This window comes from Eumetopias jubatus, unplaced genomic scaffold (genome assembly GCF_037043125.1).
Source record: "Eumetopias jubatus isolate StellerSeaLion01/CBP00866 unplaced genomic scaffold, mEumJub1_p1.0 scaffold_4, whole genome shotgun sequence".
In the NCBI taxonomy this organism is placed as follows: domain Eukaryota; kingdom Metazoa; phylum Chordata; class Mammalia; order Carnivora; family Otariidae; genus Eumetopias; species Eumetopias jubatus.
Window position 1 is genome coordinate 141232230 of NW_028274810.1, and position 17551 is coordinate 141249780.

The 17551-nt window shown below is 34.7% G+C and overlaps 1 protein-coding gene across 42 annotated transcripts in view; it reads right to left on the minus strand.

Annotated features, from left to right (window-relative positions):
- The window catches only part of RIMS2 (regulating synaptic membrane exocytosis 2), a 585834-nt gene that overhangs the window by 293756 nt on the left and 274527 nt on the right, over positions 1 to 17551 (minus strand). The window contains exon 1 of one of the 42 annotated variants that reach the window (XM_088023103.1): positions 1077 to 1120. The exons of the other annotated variants lie outside the window; for them this stretch is intronic. The gene's annotated coding sequence lies outside the window, so the exon portion shown is untranslated. Of the gene's footprint in view, positions 1 to 1076; positions 1121 to 17551 lie in introns of those variants that run through there. 42 annotated transcript variants of the gene reach the window in all.

Genomic DNA, 17551 nt, shown 5'->3' on the forward strand with positions numbered 1-17551 from the left:
TGAATTCTAAACATGGTAAATTATGTCTCAGAAATGAATGAGAAATAAAGACATTCTCAGACAAAAGAAAACTAAGAGAATTTGTCACCAATAGACCTACCCTAAAAGAATGACTGAAGAAAAGTTCTGGAAACAAAAATAAACAAAAAAAGAGGGAACCTAGAAATACTGAGAAGGAATAAAGAACATAGTAAGCAAAAATATGGGTAAATACAACAGACTTTCCTTTTCCTCATGAGCTTTCTAAATTATGTTTGGTGTTTGAAGCAAAAAGTATACATTGTCTGATGTGCTTTTTGACATATATAGAAGTAATATTTAAGAAAATTACCTTAGAAACAGGGAAAGGCAAAGGAACGTAAGGTATGCAAGGTTTCTACACTTCACTCTAGTAAAATGTAAACACCAGTAGGATGTGATAGTGCATATGTAATATATTATCTAGAGCAACCACTAAAAAAAAAATCTTTGCAAAGAAATACACTCAAAAAACACTAGAGATGAATCAAAATGCAACTCTTAAAAAAATGTTCAAATAACCCACTGGAAGGCAAGAAAAAGAAAGCAGAGAAATAAAAATCAGAGGGAACAGAATACAAAAAATAAAATGGCAAACAACAAAAAAATGCAGACCAATATCCCTCACAAACACAGAAATACTTAACAAAATATTAGCAAATAGAATTCAGCAATATATAAAAAGTATAATATACTCTGACCAAATGATGTTTATTGCTGGAATGTCAGACTGGTTGAATATTGAAAATCAGTGCAACCTACCATATTCACAAATTAAAAGAGAAAAATCACACAATCCTATTCATTGATGCAGAAAAAAAATTCATGATTAAAAAAAACTCTCAAAAAACAAGGAACACAGGAGAACTTGCTCAAATAAATAATCAACCAAGAACCTATAGCTACGATCATACTTAATGGTAAAAGGCTTTATTCTCTATGTGAAGAGAAATTTCACCAAAAAGAATATCTTTATTTATAATAGCTAAAAGGTGGAAACAACCAAAATATCTTTCAATAGGCAAATGACCAAACAAACTGTGGTATATCCATACCATTGAATACTACTCAGTAATAAAAAAAGCAAAAACTGTTTATACATACAACACAGATGGACCTCAAGGGCAATATGCAGAATGGGAAAAAAAGTCACAAAATATTACATACCATATGATTTCATTCATACAATATTCTCTAAATGATAAAATTATAGAGATGAAAAATAAATTAGTGGTTAGCAGAGGTTAGGGATTGGGGGGGATGTTACTATAAAGGGGCAGCATAACCAAGATCTTTGTGGTGGTATAGTAGTTCTGTATCTTCATAATAGCAGGGGTTTATAAAACCATATATGTGATATCATAAAACCATATAAACTATATAAATTGATGCCAGTTTCCTGGTTTTGATATTGTACTATAATTATACAAGATGTAATCATTGAAGGAAACCAGGTGAAGGGCACACGGGATCTCTGTGTACTATCTTTGCAACTTCTTACAATTCAAAGGCTAGAGTACCACTTGTCAGCATGACTTAGAGAAAACTGGTGCTTCGGTTAGGAAGTTACACAAAAAGCACACTAAATTTTATGTAACTCTAACATTCAATGATTCTATTACTGCAAGTTAAACATTCTTAAATATTAAACCTGATTAAAAATAGTAAACAAAGACTCACATCTTAGGCTAAGATTTTCTCCTTCACTTACCTCTACTGTAAAACACAAACTAATCCAACAGTGTGTGTGTGTGTGTGTGTGTGTGTGTGTGTGTGTGTGTTGAATACACAGAGAAAAAAGTTTGAATATTCTATATTACATTTTTTTCTAAGTCATTAAGTGAATGCAAGAGTTTATTAACTGTTTATGTCATTGTTTTCATTATTTTAACAGAGGTTTTATAATTAAATCACATATTATATAAAAGTATTCTTCAATATCCTTATTTTTAAGTTAAACCAAATTTAAGTCCACAGCATATGGTGACAGAAAGAGTTTTGTAGCTAGAGCCACAAAACCTATGTTAAAGTATCTGTTTCATTCCTTATTAATTTTAAGACTTGGGCAAGTCAAGTAGTACATTAGGCCTCATTTCCTCATCCATATAAAAAGAGATTAACTGTGATATCTCACAGATTGTTAAGAGGTTTAAATATGATAATGGTAATGAAAGTTCTCTGCAAATTGTAGAGTCATCCCCATTTGATCATCACTATTAAAATGAAATAATCAAACTTCCATTCTAAAATAGATAGGGAAAATTCATTTATAATCTTTTATTTTTCCTCTCATTTCTCTTCCTGATATTTTGCCCTCCTCTTGAACTTGTCAAGTTATAAATGTTGGCATTTCCCAACATGGAACACTGATTGCAAAATGTTAATAGGTCGAGTAACATAAAGGTCCTCTAGTCAAATAAGTTTGGAAAACTCTAGATTAAATGTAATTAAATAGATTTCTGGAGTGAAGGATTTTTCACATAGTAATGACAATATGTTTCTTTACATGAATTATATAACATATAGTTTCCACAAACCTAACTGGAACACTAACCTTTCTAATGGAACAAGTGTTTCGGGAACCATATTTTGAGACATAATGCTGAAACCTTCCTGGAAGGTCATTTTTCTTCATAAGGTAACCATTAAAACTGATAATAAGATGTAAGTATTTCCTCCATAAAGAAAATGTTCAGTATTAAAGGAGACTCAAAGTTTAAAAAAAAAAAAAGCTATATAGAGTGAATATTCTCTAAGGCAATGATTTTCCAACTATGTTCCATGGAGTTGCTTCAGAAACAACTGTTAGGGTATATGTGGAAAACTGATTCTAAGGTAGTGCCCCATTATCCCCACCTTGTGGTGTTCATACTTTTGCTCCTAATTAAGATGGTGAAATGACAAGGTGATGGACTGTCACTCCCATGATATCATTAGCAAGACTGTGTAGCTAGTCAATTTGCTCTAGAGATTATCTTTGCTAGCTTGATGAAGTAAGCAGCCATGATGAGAAGCCCATGTACCAAGGAACAGCAGGCTGTCTTTTGGAACTGTGGGTACCATCTAGGAACTTTGGGTAGTATCCAGTCACAAGGAAATGAATTCTGCGGACAATTTCACTGAACTTGGAATCAGATTCTTCCACAGTTGAGCCTCCAGATAAGAACACAGCCCAGCCAACACACTTATTGTAGCTTTGAGACTCTAAGCAGAGTGCACAGCTAAGCCATGCTGAGACTCCTGAATAACAGAAATTGTGAGATAGTAAATACGTATTGTTTTAAGCCACTAGGTTTATGGTAATTTGTTCCTAATACACTGCCAGCTTCCAAAGCAGCAAATTTTAAAGATATGGACCAAAATATAAAAGTCAGTAGATCTAAAGGCCAGATAGATTCTTTAGACCAAGTTTCAACCTCCAAGGCAAAACCAAGACTACTCAAAATATATTAGCACTTTAAATAGAAAGATAAACATTATTCATAATTAGCTTGTTTTTTTTTTAATCTTGCTCCTCTGGTGTTATTAATATATTCTTCTTTAATTACATGTGATTTTAATCAATTTTAATCAATCACATGTTATTAAAGAAGAATATATTGATCATACAACGATGGTATATATTACATCCATTAGAATTCATTTTAATTATTACACAGTGTAAAACTGTTCTAGGTTCTGTGGGTACAAATAGGATCTCAAGAAACTCACATTCTAGAAAGATAGGTAGGTAAAATATATAACACAGTATAACATAGTGTAACATACCTTAATATAATATACATCCACTGTATTCTATTTCACTTCATCTAAGTTGCTATCAATTGTAATATATACCAATTATCTCATGTATCACTAAAAAAAAATGCTACCATTAAACAATGATAAGCATTTAATGGTAAGAATTACCTCTATTCCTAAGATATTATAATGTAGAAAAATTTGTTTCTTTGAATCAAAATTGTGGCATTTCATGAAAAAAATTGTTGATTATTCAGAAAAAGGAGAGATTAGTATTTAGGAAATGCTTATAGGTGATATTTAAACTGTACCTTGAGAGATACAGTAAATTTTTACTTACTGGAGGTTTTCACTTTCTTAATGGGAAACAACATGTACAATCTTGGCAAAGAAAGGAGAATATATCAAACTACTGCTGCCAATATGAATATATATAATATGCTTGGGAAATGGTAAGTAGTAGAATATTAGCAAAAAATCTTTCCCTCAACCTGTAATTGGGTATTATTTCATGATCCGCATCAGTAGTACTCTGCCACTATGTTATAACACGGTTGTAAACTGTCACAAGCAATGCTAGTACTGATAAAGTAATGTAGTTTACAAATTATATAATTTTTTTACCCAAAGTAAATTTCAAAGTAGAATTAATTCAAAATTGCATCTATGCTACTATCAATCTCAATTTCGTTAATGAAAAAGAAAGGAGAGGAGTAAAGCTACACAAGAAATTAGAAATTATCCATATCACTAGGAAAGGAATATGACCTGAGTATGAATTATGTTTCATGCTGGAAACAATGTTTGGGAATTGTTGATCTTTATTATCAACTCACGTAACTAATTTCATCACATGTGAGATAACATCGACTGTTTTATGTATTAAGAGAACAATAAAATGCTTGATTTAAAAGGACAGCATGGTTTCCTTCTGACATTGTCTCAGAACATGTGCTTTGGGAACTGTGAATCCATAAGAAGTCCATTTCCTTGAGGCTGCCATTCTAGAGCGATCACATGGAGAGAGAGAGAGAGAGAGAAATACCTGAGGAGGCTCAGCTGTTCCAGCCTCCCCACCGCTCATCCTCACTGAGGTCCCAGACAAGAACAGAAACAATCAGTCCCTGCTAAGCCCTGTTCAAATTCCTGACCCACAGATACCATGAGCATATTTAATGGTTGTTTTATGCCACTAAGTTTTGGTGTTATTTGTAGTAACTGGAATGCACACTCTATAGGATTATCTTACTTAATCCTCACAATAACCATTTAAATTAGATAACGGTGATATATTTTGCAGGTGAGAAAAGTATAATTGAGAGGTTCAAATAATTTGCCCAAGATCACATTATTAGGCTATAGTAGAACCAGGATTAAAAACCCATGTAGTCTGTCTTGAAAATTCACATTCTTAAATCCTGTGCTAAAAATAAATTCTATGGAATTATTATCCTACAGATTTTATCCTATTTAGTAACTCAAAGGTCACATAATCCAAATCAGCCTCTAATTGTGCATGATATTAAAAATAACCTTGATTAAGTAATTACTTTTCAATGGATTTTAAACGATTTTAAGGAGCTATCTAAAAGTGGTTAAAAATAAAATTAATCCAATGCAGTAAGCAAGAAAAAAAACTCCATTTTTTATCTAAATTTATTAAATTTATTTAAAAATCCATTATTTAAATTTTAGTAAGTATTCCTCTTATCATTTGGGTTATATTCATTTAATCTGAACTGAGATAACCTGAATCTCTCACAATTAGGAAAGTAGGTCCATAAGAATGTGCTTTCATAACTATATGTGAAGTCTATTTATTTATTGTTTCCAAGTTGTGGGGTTTTTTTCTAAGATTTTATTTATTTACTTGAGAAAGAGCAAGAGTGAGAGAGAATGCACAGAGGGACAGGGAGAAGCAGACTCCCTGCTGAGCAGAGAGCCCCACCTAGGGCTTGATCCAAGGACCCTGAGATCATGACCTGAGCCGAAGGAAGATGCTTAACTGACTGAGCCACCCAGGTGCCCCTTCATGTTGTTTTTATAAATAGTTCTAATTTTATGTTTTTTACTTAAAAATTCTTTCATTTGTTTTATTTGATATTATGTAGTACACTCTGAGCTTTATAACCAAAGCAAAATAATTTTTTTTAAGCTAAGATGTAACTGAGAGAAATCACACAATGTTGGAGCAAAAAGAAATCATAAAAACACTGTTTCACTCATTCAGTCATTCATTGTTCCATACAGTCACCCATTTATTCAAAAAATATCTGTTGAGAGCCTACCAGGTGCCAGGACTCAGGCTAATAACGGTGATACAAGAAAGAACATAAATAAGATCTTCAAGGAGGTTACATAGTGTCTAACAGGAAAACAAAACAAAACAATTAAGAAGCTCATTCTCTATAGTATTTTTTTAAAAAACTGTTGTAGACTCTGGCATACAGAGTAGTGCATGGAACATAAACATTAACTGAATAAATTAATGAACTCAAATAACAAGTCTAGTCTTTGCTACACTTCTTTACACAATGTAGCCTCCTTCCTAACAAAACCTCCAAATACAAACTGGTTAAGAACAAAGTTTGGCTGAAACAAAGTGGAAGATCCAGATGCACCTCCATATCCTCATATCCTCTTCAGCAGTTCTTAAAACATTAGCACAGATATCTGGTGCTTCATTGAGCATAGTTTTAAAAATATTGAATTAGTCTATTTTCCTCATTTTAAAGAAGAAATTGAAGCCCAGAAAATTAAATAATCTTCCAAAGATTACAATGCGGTCACTGGCAGAGCCTAGAATAGCACCTATATCTTCAATCCATTGCTCTTTCTAATATACCACACTGTCTCTCTATAAAAAAGATAATTAATAAACCTATCAACCATACCAGCTCCTCAATGGCTTCTAAATTTCTCTTTTCTTCTTTTTTTCATTCCAAACATCATATATTTAACTCTCCCAAACATATCCAAATGAATACAATTGAGATAGTACTTATCCATTTCTTGGTAATAGAAAATATAGTTAAAACCTTAAATTTCTAGTTAAAATGTATAAAAAAAGTATAAAAAAAAGTATAGTATTAACCATTAAGCAAATGCCCTCTTTACTGACAGTGTTTCAAAAATTGATAAATTAATTGTTGGCTCTAGCTATACAGGGAACTATCAGAACTTCAAGTACAGAATATTTAAACTTAGTTGGAATAATTGTTTCAGCATTCTTCACAGCAGAAAATGTCTTGGAAAAATGTATGTCAAATACAAATTATTGGAAAGATTTTTTTTTTAAGATTTTATTTAGTTGTCAGAGAGAGAGAGAGAGAGCACAAGCAGGGGGAGCAGCAGACAGAGGGAGAAGCAGGCTTCCCGCTGAACAATGAGCCCAGTGTGGGACTTGATCCCAGGACCTGGGATCATGACCTGAGCCAAAGGCAGACGCTTAACTGACTGAGCCACCCAGGCGTCCCTAGAAAGTTTTTACAAAGAATCAGGCTGACAGGTAAAATGAATGATGATATTACTGAATCAGAAAAGCAAATTTCAGAAGAGTACTTTTAGTATGGCTTATTTATGTTAAAATATTCACATTAACCTATTTAACCTTTATAACAACCATGTGGAATAGATGCTATTATGACATGTATTTACAGGTGTAGCAAATGAGGTTAGTAAACAACAAAACAATAAGTGAAAAAACAACAAAACAAAACAAAACTGCTCAAGGAACTGGGATTTTAATCCAGGCAATCTGTTACCAGTGTACAGCTTTCCTCATCCAGTCACTCATTGTTTTGGAGGAGGGGTGATATCACTGACTTAATGAAGAGAAAAAAGAAAAAATAGAGAGAGAGAAAGCAAACCAATCAAAATGCAATCCAAAGTTTAATGACAAGATTTTTTTCAAAATATAGCTAAATTTAAAATTTAAATACAATCTTAATTTCAAAGAAAGTCTACCAAAAGGGGATTTTCAGGGGCAGGAGAGGGGAATAGGCATTAGGTTGTATAACATATTATCCCTTTTCTCTATAGCTCTCAAGGTAGCCTAATACTAAAAAAGTACCTGTACTAGCCCTTCTACTTTTCTAACATTAGAAGTGTTTAATTAATAAAACCTGTTCCTTAAAATGTGGTTTATATAAGTAGATTTATCTTTTAAATGGGAGCTGGATTAAAATAGATATGCAATTTATTAGCATACCTGATATAAAATAAATCTAGACAGAAGACACCATATAAAAATGTTAAGTGCATGAAGTGGAGCTAGGAAAGATAAAGCGTGAACCATAAAAATTCAACAATCTAGAAATTTGATGGAGTTGTAAGGAAAATTTTATGGAGAAATGAATGTTGTTATAAAGTAAATACAGTTTTTTTACATGTTTTAGGCATTAAGCATGACCTGTGTAATATATAAGATTATATTTACAATATTTTTTATATGTACTCTGAGAGTGTCCGGGGGGGTGATCACTAAAAATGAAATATAGTAAGACAATTTAATCAATAGAACTTCCTTTTTTCATGTTTATTACATAAATATTATAGCCACACTAATGAAATTCTACATTAAATTTTTCCTACAAACTACTGCTCCAAGAAATAAAACTTCTAATTTGTCCTTATTTCTTTCTGGTTCTATATGCACATGTCATTTTAACATAGCAGATATAAGTTTCAATTAAGCTTCTAAAAAAGTTTACATTATACCCTGGACAATTTTCCTTGTTGCCATAGTCTCCACAGGTTATCAAAACTTCAAATAGATATCAGTGGTACGGTGATTAATGTTTACCTACCAGTTTTCTGGGAGAAAAACAGGACCTGTTTTGTAACATTTGTCTATTTTTATGGTGCAAATACTTCCACTCTGGCCAATTTTGAGCTACCAAAATTATGTCATTGAATGTGGAGTTGGGAAGAGATGCACACAACTAGTTCTCACAAGCTGGCACAAGCAAGCTCCATCACACTATTTTTGGACATATGAATTATTTCCAGTTTTGCATTATTATAATCCTTAACAATGAATATCTCTGGCAGGCATAAATGGTTATCTACCAGTCATTTCTTATCCCCTTAGAACTGGGAACTCTAAGCCAATCTCGAAAATTCTAACTCTACCATCAGTGGTTAATTAGGAACTGGCATGAGTAGCAACTATGGCACAAATACACATCCCAAAAAATACATATATATGAAGAAGTCTACAGAGGAAACTTCTAGAAAATTTTCCCTCAGTTTCAAAAGGGCATATGAGTAAGAGAGGCTTAAAATTGTTATATCCCTCTTGTAAAAATAACAGGACAATTCTAAGAAAAAAATCTTACTGGATGTTGCTGTATACCGTCTATAATTGTGCTCATTCCTCAAGCTGCCCCAAGTGTTGCATGCTCACTGCTTATAGCTGAGTCCTTCACCCTAGAAATATACTCTGGCCAAGTCCCACCTTGCCCTCCCCAGGGAGCAGCCATATCTAGCCCTCCTGACCCCTTCCTTAATTAGGCTATCTCTGAAGATCTACCCCAGCTTCAAACTCCTGTGGGTTTAGTTGAAACACCTCACCACAATTTAACTTCTCTTCCAAGTCTTTCTGCCCTTATTTCCCCACAGGTGTTGTTTACAAGTTATGCAGTTGTTACAGGAGTAATTGCCGCAGTCCCCAAATGGGCAGACTTGGTATTTGAAAGAACTAATGCTCCTTGGCTTGTGGAGTTAAAACTATCAAATGGGAAAAGTCATGTGGAAGCTATGATAATGCCCTCCCCAACCAGCAAAGATTAAATCAAAAACAAAGGATGCAAACATGATGGTTCACATTATATCCTCCTTTTAATTTCCCAGGGTGGTGCCTAAAAAAACAAGCATCAACACATCCTGAAGATGACAATGGAGTACTATAAACTCAACCAGGTAGCCCCAGTCAAAACTGCTATGACATCCTGGTATCCTTCCTAGAGACAACTAATATGGACTCAAATATATGAAATAAAGCCACTGAAGTGACAAATGTGTCTTTTCCCATCCCTATCAAGAAACACAGGAATCATTCACATATGCTTGGAATGGACAAGAATACGTATTGACTAGTCTTCCCCAGGGTTATGTTAACTCTACTGCCCTCTATCATAATATAGCCCCCAAAACCAAGACCATAAGGACACTCCAGAGAACATCACATTGGTTGTGATGGCTGTATCAGTGAGAAAGAAGTGGCAATTATATTGGAGACCTTGTTTAGACACATCTTCTCCTGAGGGTAGAAGATAATCCTACAGAGACCCAATGGTCATGGGTATGGCTGATCATCCCTCCAAAGCAAAAGAAAAATTATTATATCTTGTACCTACCACCAATGAGAAAAAAGCACAAATCCCTGATAGATAGCCTCCGGATTTTGAAGGCAACATATTCCACACTGCGGAATACTGCTTTGATTCACTTACCAAGAATTACAGAAGGTTGCTGGCTTCGAATGGAACCCAAAGCAAGAAGCAGCTCTAAATTAAGTTCAGGCTATAATGTGAGCAGCCCTGACACTTGGGCCATACAGTGCAACAGAAGGTGCGCTATTAGAAGCATCAATGGTGGGGAAAGACCCCATGTGAAATTTATGGCAAGCCTCAATAGGGGAATCAGGATGTACATTCCTAGGTTTGTGGATCAAGACCATGCAGCCTGCAGTGGAGAATACTTGAAAAACTGCCCCTGGTATGCTCCTGGCTTTGGTAGGGACAAAGATCTGATCAAGTGACCAAAGGGCCAGAAGTGCCCAACATAAGCTAGGGTCTGTTAGGCTCAACAAATCAAAAGGTTCGACATGTCAAACAACAATCCATTGTAAGATAGAAGTGATGCATCCATGTTTGAGCATAAGTAGGGCCAGGGGATATAAGAAAAATGCATAAGCAGGTGGCGCAGACTTAAACACCAACTACTATTATAGTATCACTGTCTCTTCCTCAGCTCACATCTATGGCCATATAAGGGGCCATTATGACTGTGGAAAAAGGAGACAAAGTCATGCCTGGTTCATAGATAGGTCCGCTCAATATATATATATTGAGCCAAAAGTAGATTGTTGCTGTCCCATCGGGGTAGTCTTGAAGATATCAGTAAGGAAAATCCTTTCAATAGACAGGGCTTTAGATGCTCTATCTGGTCATCCACCTTGTGATAGAAAGAGAAGTGCCATGGGTAAGAATATAGGGACACAGACTTGGGCTAATGACTTGGCTAACTGGTCAGAAGCCTAGAAAGAAAAAAAAAACTGAAAGATTGAGGAAAATGATGTCTAGAGAAGAGGCTTGTGAATAAACTCATGTGAATGAGAAAAAAAAAAACTACATATCACACATTAAAGCCTTTATGGGAGCTAGACTCCAAGGATGGTCCCTCAGTGAACTGTGTCTCATAGTGTTCATGCCCTTTTATAGACTCCTTCCATTTTATGTAACTTGTTTACTATAACTTGTTTATAACCAAGAATATGATGGGAATGATGCTGCATGACTTCAAAGCTAGGTCAAAATAAATACTAGCCTTGGGCCATCATATAAAAAGTCCTACTAACTAGAGTCTTCTATGTTGAAGAGGCCAAACGTAGGTGCATTGATTCAGAATACCAGCTGAGCAGTCTTCCAACCATGCCTGCCAAGGTGCTAGATATGTAAGCAAAGGCATCTTCAACCCTCTAGAACAGTCCATCCTACCAATTAAATTCCACCAATTAAACTCAGTAACACCAAATGAAGAAGAAGAAAAAAAAAAAAAACTCAACTGAATCCTGCCTGAATTCCACCCTCACAAAATCATGACAAATGAGGAGCCTCTGGATTAGTGGCATGAAGTATCAACTAATTCTCTTCACAAAACCAAGCACAAGCCTGGATAAAATTATCAAAGACAACAACTGCATGGCTATGGAAATCAAAGACACATAAAAAATTGAGATCAATGGAACAGAATCGAGAGCCCAGAAATGGACCCTCAACTCTATGGTCAACTTATTTTTGACAAAGCAGGAAAGAAAGTCCAATGGCAAAAAGACAGTCTCTTCAACAAATGGTGTTGGGAAAATTGGACAGCCACATGCAGAAGAATGAAACTGGACCATTTCCTTACACCACACACAAAAATAGACTCCAAATGGTTGAAAGACCTAAACGTGAGACAGGAGTCCATCCAAATCCTAAAGGAGAACACAGGTAGCAACCTTTTCGACCTTAGCCGCAGCAACTTCTTCCTAGAAACATCGCCAAAGGCACGGGAAGCCAGGGCAAAAATGAACTATTGGGATTTCATCAAGATAAAAAGCTTCTGCACAGCAAAAGAAACAGTCCACAAAACCAAAAGACAACCGACAGAATGGGAGAAAATATTTGCAAATGACATATCAGATAAAGGGCTAGTATCCCAAATCTATAAAGAACTTATCAAACTCAACACCCAAAGAACAAATAATCCAATCAAGAAATGGGCAGAAGACATGAACAGACATTTCTCCAAAGAAGACATCCAAATGGCCAACAGGCACATGAAAAAGTGCTCAACATCGCTTGGCATCAGGGAAATCCAAATCAAAACCTCAATGAGATACCACCTCACACCCATCAGAATGGCTAAAATTAACAAGTCAGGGAACGACAGATGTTGGCGGGGATGTGGAGAAAGGGGAACCCTCCTACACTGTTGGTGGGAATGCAAGCTGGTGCAACCCCTCTGGAAAACAGTATGGAGGTTCCTCAAACAGTTGAAATTAGAGTTACCATTCGATCCAGCAATTGCACTACTGGGTATTTACCACAAAGATACAAATGTAGGGACCCGAAGGGGTATGTGTACCCCAATGTTTATAGCAGCAATGTCCACCATAGCCAAACTGTGGAAAGAGCCAAGATGCCCATCGACAGATGAATGGATAAAGAAGATGTGGTATATATATACAATGGTATTATGCAGCCATCAAAAGGAATGAGATCTTGCCATTTGCAACAACGTGGATGGAACTGGAGGGTGTTATGCTGAGTGAAATAAGTCAATCAGAGAAAGACATGTATCACATGACCTCACTGATATGAGGAATTCTTAATCTCAGGAAAGAAACTGAGTGTTACTGGAGTGGTTGGGGGTGGGAGGGATGGGGTGGCTGGGTGATAGACATTGGGGAGGGTATGTGCTACGGTGAGCGCTGTGAATTGTGCAAGACTGTTGAATCACAGTTCTGTACTTCTGAAACAAATAACGCAACATATTTTAAGAAAAAAGAAAAAGAAGAAGATAACAGGAGAGGAAGAAAAGGGGAGTATGTCAGAGGGGGAGACGAACCATGAGAGATGATGGACTCTGAAAAACAAACTGAGGGTTCTGGAGGGGAGGGGGATGGGGGGATGGGTTAGCCTGGTGATGGGTATTGAGGAGGGCACGTTCTGCATGGAGCACTGGGTGTTATGAACAAACAATGAATCATGGAACACTGCACCAAAAACTAATGATGTAATATATGGTGATTAACATAACAATAAAAAATAAAAAAAATTGAGAAAAACTGCTAGAAGTTCAGATAATAACAACAGAAGTCTGTTACCTTCTTACCTGGGATTGCTCCCATAACCCTCTTCCGGCACAGTACATAGAAAAGAAGGGGTCTATGGGAAGAATCAATAGTTTTAGCAGTGTGGGGCTGTCTGGAAAAAGCAACAGCTCTGCTACCAGATCTTCACTACTTGATTTGGGGTGGGGATGAAAACCCATGGCTCTGTCAGCTCAAAGAGACAAAGTCAATAGGAAACAGAGAATATCAGCAGTTTTGCTACCCTAAGACTGCAGTCCCATATAGTAAATGGCAGACCAACCAGAAATGTTGCAGAGGGACATCAGAAATGAGAGACCCACAGAAAAAAGCTAGTCACTTTTCAGACTGACTAGGAAACTACACCATGTTCAGGGGAAATGCCAAAAGAGCCTGGTAGTAAGTAAAACCTAAGAGTGACTTGAGAACTGGCTGAACTTTGTTTTTGTTTGTTTGTTTTGATATTAGTCTGGGTTTGTCTTCATGAATACTTATAGAATCGTGGCCATCTCTTCATGTTTAAAAAATTTTTTTTGAGTAGTTTTAGCTTTACAGAAAAATTGAGCTCAAAGCTCAAAGAAGTGTGTGTGTGTGTGTGATTCCTCTGGCTGGGGCGGTGGGGCGGGGGGAAGAAGCAGAAAAACTAGTTGAAGAAATAATGACTGAAAACTTCCCAAATTTAAGGAAAAACATTACGCTATAGATCCGCAAAGCTTCATGATCCCTAAGTAGGATATACACAAGAGACCTAAACCTAGACAGGACAAACTGCTGAAATCCAAAGACAAAGAGAATATATTGAAAACATCAAGACACAAGACCCTTTATCTCTAGAAAAAAATGGAATGACATGTACAAAGTGCTGAAAGAGGGTGGAAAGCCTGTCAAGCAAACATTCTATATCTAAAGAAATTACCCTTCAAAAATAAAGGTGAAATAAAAAACATTTTCCAGATTAAGAAAGCAAAACAAAAACTGAGATGTATGCCTTTTGCACCACAGGGTCAAAGTACCTAACTTAGTAGCTAGAACTGGCTCCCTAAATTTGCAGAATCAAATGAATAAAAAGTTATAATTTATTAACACATAACATTATTTCTTGGGGAAAATCCATATAAAGTTCAAAATTAGAAATACGTATTTCCTTTTTCCTCAGTAAAATTTGGAGAGTTGCCCCCTCCTACCATCTACGAATAGGATATGAGACCCAAATTCTAGGTTAATTAAACCCTAGGTATCTTCAGTTACAAAGCACAGGTTAGTAGTCCCATGGGAAATAAATTTTCTCTTTAAAAAATTCCCAACATGTACAGAGCAGGGGATGTGCTGAAATAAAGTAGCTTATAGAATCATCTGTAAGAATAAAATTTAAAGCTCAATCTACTGACACACACACACACACACACACACACACACACACTTCTGAATCTGTGTACTGTTTTGTAAAATACAGTCATATCTAAAATGCATTTGAAGAGACTGGAAAGTATTCCATTCATATCCATTTATTCTTAACCCAGAATCTTAACATCTTTTATTCTCTTTTAGCTAATTCCTTATTTTGATGTCCTTCATCTTACATATAGTCTAAATTGTTCTTATTCTAAATTGTTCTTATCATCTTAGTCTTCCATTCAAGTTCGTGATTTTCATAGATCCTATTATTTTATTCAACAGTCCATTCAAAAACTTAATTATAATTATATATTTTAAGATTTAGACAAAAGTATCAGGAGCATCTTAGATTCCTATGAAATTAAACCTTTACCTATATTTCATTAGTTCCTCTGTTAAAAGAATTAACAAACATCAGTCTTGTACTGTAGGAGTCCATCCTTGAACTTTACTATGTCAGGCTCACTTTATTTGCTCTTAACCAAGCTAAGCCCTACAAAAAGAGGCAGATAAGCAGTTCCAGGGAGAATGAGGTTATATATGGCAATAATTTGAGCTGCCCTTCTGCTTTGAAGCATACCCCAAATATTTCCTGAAAAATCTCTTCTCATGGATATATCCTAGAAAGGAAAATAGTTTCTATCATAAGCTAACAAAAACAAAAGCCCAACCCATGTATAATTTTCTTGGATAAGCCAGCTAGCATAAATGCAGTCAGATTTACAGCACAAGTTCTTACTCTTGTTCTACAAAAAAAAAAAAAAAGCAATTCTAGGGTCACAAAAATACTTTCATATTTCATATTCTAGTACGATTTTGACATTTAATATATTTTAGTTGAATGAAATAAAGAATGATGTATGAGTGAATGAATGAATGAATTTACTGAATACTGACTGAGATGTTGAATTAGACCCAACTTTTCTATTTCAATGCTTTTTTTTAACTCAAATATAATTGGCTTATGCAGCATTTGTAACACCATTAGAGTACTTGCTCTGTTATACTTTTTATCAAATAATAACAATATGCTTTTCACAAAGCTCTATATTTTTCTATCTACTGAATAAATTTCATTATCAGTTTTTAAGCTGTACTAAATATCAATATCTAAAGTATCATCTATTGAATTCTAATCCAACTTAACAGACTTCTATAAACCAAACTAAGTTCAACAACTAATCCATAATTTAATTTTGCTTTTAATTTTTCACTCAACTAGCTAAGCACCCTCTCAAATATCCCACAAGATTGTAAGATTATTTTCTTGCTCTGTTGGGTAGTATGTCTTCCATTAAAAATAATCCTTTTTCTTTAGGCAAATGCTTAACATAGTGTTTCATCTATAATTAACAAGGAAATATTTTTGCAAAGAAAAGAATTACCATCTTCAACATTCATGTGCTACAATTTATCAGGAAACAAAAAATTATTTATTCCCATTTGTAAATTTACCTTCTGGTTATGCACTTTACAAATTAACTTTGAGTTCATTTAACTTCTTAATCTGTTTATATTTACGTTATATAATTTCAAGTCTGGAATCAGATTCATGATATGTATTTGCAAGTTTATTTCTCATCTGATAAAAAGTATCCTATTTAAAATAGACCTTGATGAAATAATTTCATAGTGTTGCCTAATATAGCAAGAGTGATTAATTATAACCATGTAACTTCAATGCAGTTGAGTTCTTTTTATCCCATAGCGAAGCCCTAAGACTCATATTACAATTGGAATAATTATTTAGTATAAAATTATTTTATCAACAGATGGAGTGAATATACAAGAAAGTATTCAACCTTTAACTTTTAAAAATTTTACTTGTGGAAGTCTTAGTAATAAAATAGATAACAAAAAAATTTTAAATATTCCCATTATTACAACTTATTCTAAAAGTTTTTTAGTCCATTTGGCTCAGAATTCTTTACATGTTTAATTCGTCTCAAATACCATAAATCAACATTTTCTTCAAATTTCTAATGAATATTGGCTATCATTTCAATAGCCTATTTTCCTTATAAACATATACCATAAATCAATTACTTAAAAATTATATGAAACTTGAGATTATACAGGGGATAAATTTCACTATTGATACTGACACCCAAACTCAGACATATATAAAGCTGATATATTTAGCACTTGTTTTTAATACTTTAAGACTCGTGCCTGTATCTGGAGATCTGCAGTCTATCGCCCCATTTTCCTGTTCTGGATCTGTTCTCCAAATTGCTCCACCTTCACATCTCCACTCAGTCTTTCCCAAAAATAAGTTAAAGGATGTGCTACTTTCAAGAGTCTAATAATTGAATCAAATGTTTCACTGCCATACACATGTATGCCTGCATTTACCAGTCCAGTCCCTCACGATTTTACAGGAAAACAAAAGAGACCTGCAACAACCAAGTAAAATCAGTCAGGTTAGAACCCAGCAGACGGGGAAAACTAAAACTCTTTACAATGATCTCACTGCTTAAAAACAAAACAAAACAAAACAAAAAACACAGAATCCTTTGTGAGTTGAGCAAATGATTGACAGCATGACTATGTAACTAAAGTGAAAAATACGTTGCGTTATAATACTAAAATTAAAATATACCAAATAAGAAAAAGTATGTTTATAATACATCATTTAGCCACTGAACAACATTTTTAGACATTTCTCTGGGTCTAGAAGAAGATGGGGGGTAGAGGGAAGGCAGGAAATACTAGCATCAAGTGAATCACAAAATTAGAACATAAGGGAGTAGGGCTTTAAAACATTTTTTGGCCATGATCTACAGTAAGAAATATATATTTTACATTGTGGGCCTG